This window comes from Rutidosis leptorrhynchoides, chromosome 5 (genome assembly GCF_046630445.1).
Source record: "Rutidosis leptorrhynchoides isolate AG116_Rl617_1_P2 chromosome 5, CSIRO_AGI_Rlap_v1, whole genome shotgun sequence".
Lineage (NCBI taxonomy): Eukaryota > Viridiplantae > Streptophyta > Magnoliopsida > Asterales > Asteraceae > Rutidosis > Rutidosis leptorrhynchoides.
The window spans coordinates 374747172-374753825 of NC_092337.1; positions in this window are offsets into that span (position 1 = coordinate 374747172).

The following is a 6654-nucleotide window of genomic DNA, read 5'->3' on the forward strand; positions in this document are numbered from 1 at the left end:
AATTTCCGATAATCTATTTTTTGAACCTGACCTCACAATTGAGAATCCGGAGAATATTCAAGGACAATTCATAGATCCTGAACCATTAATCTTTCCTCCGGAACCACCAATCATTCAAACAGAGATTGTTGAGGAACCTACCATTAAATCAGAATCCTATAGTGATACAGATTCAACAAATTCAATCATGGAGAATCTGGAACCTCTAAGTATGGAAGACCGAATGAGAGCTAAACGCACTGGCCAAGGTCACGTAATTACTCAACCTGACATAAATGTGCCAGATTATGAAATCAAGGGACAAATTCTACACATGGTAACTAATCAATGCCAATTTAGTGGTGCGCCGAAAGAAGATCCAAATGAACATCTTCGTACCTTTAATAGGATCTGCACACTATTTAAAATAAGAGAAGTGGAGGATGAACATATATATCTCATGTTATTTCCCTGGACTTTAAAGGGAGAAGCCAAAGATTGGTTAGAATCGTTACCTGAAGGGGCGATTGATACATGGGACGTTTTAGTTGAAAAATTTCTTAAACAATTCTTTCCGGCATCTAAAGCTTTAAGACTTCAAGGAGAAATTGTTACGTTCACACAGAAGCCAAATGAAACTCTATATGAGGCTTGGATAAGATTTGGAAAGTTATTAAGAGGATGTCCGCAACATGGGTTAGACACCTGTCAAATAGTACAAATATTCTACCAAGGATGCGACATCACTACATGAAAAGACATCGATATAGCAGCTGGTGGTTCCATTATAAAGAAAACCGCAACAGATGCTTATAAAATTATTGATAACACTGCTTCCCACTCACATGAGTGGCACCAAGAAAAAGATATCGTTAGATCATCTAAAGCAGCTAGAGCCGATTCTAGCCATGACTTAGATTTCATTTCCGCAAAGATAGATGCTGTTGAGAGACGAATGGAAAAGATGACTAAAGATATTCACTCAATATGAATTAGTTGTGAGCAGTATGGAGGACCACATTTGATAAAAGATTGTCTCAGTATTGAACTAACAATGGAACAAAGAGAGAATGTTTCATACATAAACCAAAGGCCTGGAAATAATTATCAGAATAATTATCAACCGCCAAGACCAAACTACAATCAAAACCAGAATTATAACCGAAATGTTCCATACAACAACCAACAAGATCCTATCAATCAACAAGTATCTAACAATACTTACAATCAGCAAAGACCTATTTTTCAAAATAAACCACCACAAACCTATGATAAAAAGCCAAATTTAGAAGACATGATGTCGAAGCTAGTTGAATCTCAAACTCAATTTTTCACATCTCAGAAACAAACCAATGAACAAAATGCTCAAGCATTTAGAAATCAACAAGCTTCTATTCAAAATCTGGAACAAGAAGTGAGCAACCTAGCAAGGTTGATAGGTGAAAGAAAATTGGGAAGTCTACCTAGTGATACTAATGCTAACCCACAGAATGAAACAGCTAAAGCCATTATCACAAGAAGTGGTATCACACTTATACCACCTGAAATACCTGTAATTTCTGATGATGCTATTCCTACTCCTCAAGAACCACAATCTGATCAAGATAAGGAAAAAGAACCGGTAGTTGAAAAGGTTAATGAAGATAACACAGTTAAGGCTAAACCTTATGTTAAACCATACCAACCACCACTTCCTTACCCAAGTAAAATGAGAAAAGAGATACTTGAAGCCGAGCAATCCAAATTCTTGGATATGTTTAAATAGATAAATGTAAATCTTCCTTTCATTGATGTGATTTCAGGAATGCCTAGATATGCTAAATTTCTGAAAGATCTAATCACAAATAGAAAGAAAATGGAAGAACTCTCGGCTGTTACTATGAATGCTAATTGTTCTGCAGTGCTGTTGAATAAGATACCAGAAAAACTATCTGATCCAGGAAGTTTCACAATTCTATATTTTCTGGGTAGTCTTAGTTCAATAGAAGCATTGGCAGACTTAGATGCTAGTATAAATTTAATGCCGTATTCACTATACACTAAACTAGACCTTGGAGAATTGAAACCAACACGAATAAGCATACAACTAGCCGATCGATCAGTAAAATATCCTAGAGGGATAATGGAGAACATGCTAGTTAAAGTTGGTACTTTAGTATTTCCAGTAGATTTTGTTATTCTGGACATGGAAGAAGATTCTCAAGTTCCTCTCATATTAGGAAGACCATTCTTAAACACGGCTAAAGCAATGATAGACGTGTTCGGTAAGAAACTGACCCTAAGTATAGAGGATGAGAGTGTTACCTTTTCAGTTGATAGAGCCATGCAACAACCGCAATCTGCAGATGATACATGTTATTATATTCAAACTATAGAATCACATGCAGAATTGTTAGAAGAATTTCCAGAATTACAAGGAACAGGAGAATGTTCTTTAGGAGAAGGAACTGAACCAATTGATGAAACTAAAATGATAGCTACACTTATGGCTAATGGATATGAACCAACAACAGAAGAAATTCAAATGCTAAAAGAAGAAGACAGATATCGATACAAATCGTCGATAGAAGAACCACCGACATTAGAGTTAAAGCCACTTCCGAATCATTTGGAATACGCTTATTTACATGGTGAATCTTAATTACCTGTAATAATATCGTCTTCTCTTACTGAAAATGAAAAATCTCAACTCATTTCTGTGCTAAAAGCTCATAAACCAGTCATTGCATGGAAAATTCATGATATTAAAGGAATAAGTCCTTCGTATTGCACACATAAAATCCTTATGGAAGAAGGTCATAAAACTTATGTGCAACGCCAAAGAAGACTATATCTGAATATGCAAGATGTTGTTAAGAAAGAAATTATTAAACTGCTAGATGCAGGTCTAATTTATCCAATTTCTGATAGTCCATGGGTAAGCCCAGTTCAATGCGTGGCTAAGAAGGGTGGCATGACTGTCATCACAAATGAGAAAAATGAGCTTATTCCTACTAGGACTGTAACATGATGGCGTGTTTGTATTGATTATAGAAAATTAAATGACGCCACCAGAAAAGATCACTTTCCCTTACCTTTCATTGATCAAATGTTAGAAAGATTAGCCGGAAATAGTTACTATTGTTTCCTTGATGGTTTTTCCGGATACTTTCAAATTCCAATAGCACTGAGGATCAAGAGAAAACCACATTCACGTGCCCTTATGGTACTTTTGCTTACAAACGCATGCCATTTGGACTTTGCAACGCCCCTGCAACCTTTCAAAGGTGCATGATGGAGATTTTTCACGACATGATAGAAGAATGCATGGAAGTTTTCATGGATGACTTTTCAGTCTTCGGTGATACTTTTGAAACATGTCTAGTTAATCTTGAACGAATGCTTATTAGATGCGAACAATCAAATCTAGTACTTAATTGGGAGAAATGTCATTTCATAGTTAAAGAAGGCATCGTTCTTGGTCATAAAATTTCAAAGGAAGGAATTGAAGTGGATAGAGCTAAAGTAGATGTAATTGCTAAACTTCCACATCCCACCAATGTTAGAGGAGTTAGGAGTTTTCTAGGGCATGCCAGTTTTTACCGACATTTCATAAAAGATTTTTCTAAAATTGCCACTCCTATGAATAAACTCCTAGAAAAGGATGCTCCATTCATCTTTTCAGATGAATGCATCAAATCTTTTAATATTCTTAAAGAGAAACTCACTAATGCGCCGATCATGATAACTCCAAATTGGAATCTACCGTTTGAATTAATGTACGATGCAGGTGATTTTGCAATGGGAGCCGTTTTAGGACAAAGGATTGAAAAACGATTTCAACCTATTTATTATGCTAGTAAGACATTACAAGGAGCACAAACGAATTATACAACTACTAAAAAAGAACTCCTTGCTATTGTCTTTGCTTTTGACAAATTTCGATCATATATCGTTCTAGCTAAAACGGTGGTCTATACCGACCATTCTGCTCTTAGATACCTATTTTTGAAACAAGATGCCAAACCACGATTAATCCGTTGGATCTTATTCTTACAAGAGTTCGATATTGAAATTCGAGACAAAAAGGGAGCAGAAAATCTCGCCGCTGATCATCTTTCTCGTCTTGAAAATCCCGAATTAGAAGTTCTAAATGAATCGGCCATACAAGACAACTTTCCTGATGAATATCTATTGAAGATAGATTATAATGAAATTCCATGGTTTGGAGACTATGCAAACTACTTAGTATGTGGATTCCTTGAAAAAGGATTATCGTACCAAAAACGAAAGAAATTCTTTAGTGATATAAAACACTATTTCTGGGAAGATCCACATTTGTTTAAAAGTTGTCCCGATGGAATAATATGCCGATGTGTATTTGGGGATGAAGCCAGTCAAATATTAAACCATTGTCACACAGGACCAACAGGAGGGCATTATGGGCCTCAACTAACAGCAAGAAAAGTTTACGATGCTGGATTCTATTGGCCTACAATTTTCAAAGACGCACACATTCTTTGCAAATCCTGTGATGCTTGTCAAAGGGCCAGAAAAATAAGTCAACGTGATGAAATGCCACAAAATGTCATTCAAGTATGTGAAGTATTTGACATTTGGGGTATTGACTTTATGGGTCCATTTCCAAAATCACATAATAATCTCTACATTCTCGTTGCCATTGATTATGTATCTAAATGGGCGGAAGCACAAGCTCTCCCAACTAACGATGCACGAGTTGTAGTCAATTTTTTAAAACGTCTTTTTGCAAGGTTTGGAACACCGAAAGCTTTAATAAGTGATCGGGGTACTCATTTTTGTAATAATCAACTTGAGAAAGTTCTTAAAAGATATGGATTAACTCATAAAATCTCCACCGCTTATCATCCACAAACAAGTGGACAAGTTGAAAATACCAACCGAGCTTTAAAACGTATTCTAGAAAAAACTGTAGGATCAAATCCGAAGGAATGGTCCATTAAATTGGAGGATGCACTCTGGGCTTTTAGAACAGCCTACAAAACTCCAATTGGTACCACACCTTTTAGACTCGTTTATGGAAAAGCATGTTATCTTCTAGTAGAAATTGAACACAAAGCATTTTGGGCTTTGAAGACATGTAACTTGATTTACATGAAGCTGGACGTCTACGATTAAGTCAACTAAACGAATTGGAAGAATTAAGACATGAAGCATACGAAAATTCGTTAATCTATAAGGAAAGAACGAAGAAATGGCATGATAAAAGAATCAGAAGTTCAAAAGAATTTAAGGAAGGAGACAGAGTTCTTCTTTTCAATTCACGATTCAAGCTATTTCCTGGAAAATTGAAATCAAGATGGTCTGGACCATTCATAGTCAAAAGATTTTTCCCGTACGAAACGGTAGAATTAATAAATTCAAATGGAATTGAATTTAAGGTTAATGGTCACAGAGTTAAACATTACATAGATAGTCCAATGGAAGTTGACAACGAAGTTAATCACAATTTCGACACCACAGCTAACTAAGTGTGGGGAGAATCAAGTCTTTAAAGGATAATATGTATTTTTGTTAGAGTTAGATGTTCTGTTTTTGTGTAGTTTTCGAGAATGGAACCCGAATGGTCTTTCCCTAGCAGACCCTAAAGAACTAGTCTTCTCCCCCCATTCTGAATTTTTATTTTTTTTAGGTTTTACGAGATGAAGACTTTCTGTGAACTAAACCATGGTCTAATGCTACACGCTTTAATCACTAAACGTAATAATGACACCCTTCCAAGTGAAATAGTATCATTAATCAGAGGTAAACTGGACGGAGTAAGAAAAGAATCCCGAAACGAAAATAATAAGTTACAGTTTGGTAAAGGAAAATCAAAATCCGCAGCGAAAAGAAGAGCACGACACCTTGAAAGATGTCACAAATGCGGAAAATGGTCACACGAAGGAAAATGCTCGACGAATCAGACATATTCCAATACCGAATTCGTTACTTTATGCAGAGATGGACCGTTCATATGTTTCGAAGAAAAAACATTAAATGCTCGAGGTTACGCCTACGTAGCTATGGAAAACCAATTAGTCCGACTATCTTATGAGTGGGCTAAAGCAGGTCACTAAGAATTCTATTTCACAGGTAAGTTTGTACAGTTTTCAGTTTTTATTTTTATTTTTATTTTTAACCTTTTGATAATAAACGCTAAATCGTTCGCTATAAAGTATTAAATTGGTACTCAATAAAATTAGGTTTTGCGACCGAAATTATTGATATCATACAAAAATTTACTACATCACTGCGAAATTTACCGTTTATTCTTAAGGTATAAATATCTTTAATCAATCAACCCAAAATATTTCAAAAATTCGTCATGAGTTAAACTACGTTATGAAACCGAAATTACTTTACCGAAAAGAGGGGCGTATGTTTTTGATAATATTTGATTGATTATATTGGGATAAAAGACCAAAAAGATTTTTATTTTTATTTTTACTTTGTTTTTAAAATTAATATTAAATTGATATTTTAAACCCTTTTAAAAAAATAAATATATTTAAGTTTGTAAATATTTAAAAAATTAATATTTTTAATATAAGTTTGTATGTATAAAAATAAAAATATAATTTAAGTTTGGTGTGAATTTTTAATATGAATTTTTAATTTTATGCATTTTAAATTAAGTTTGGTGTGAATTTAAAAACAAAAATTTACTTTATTTCG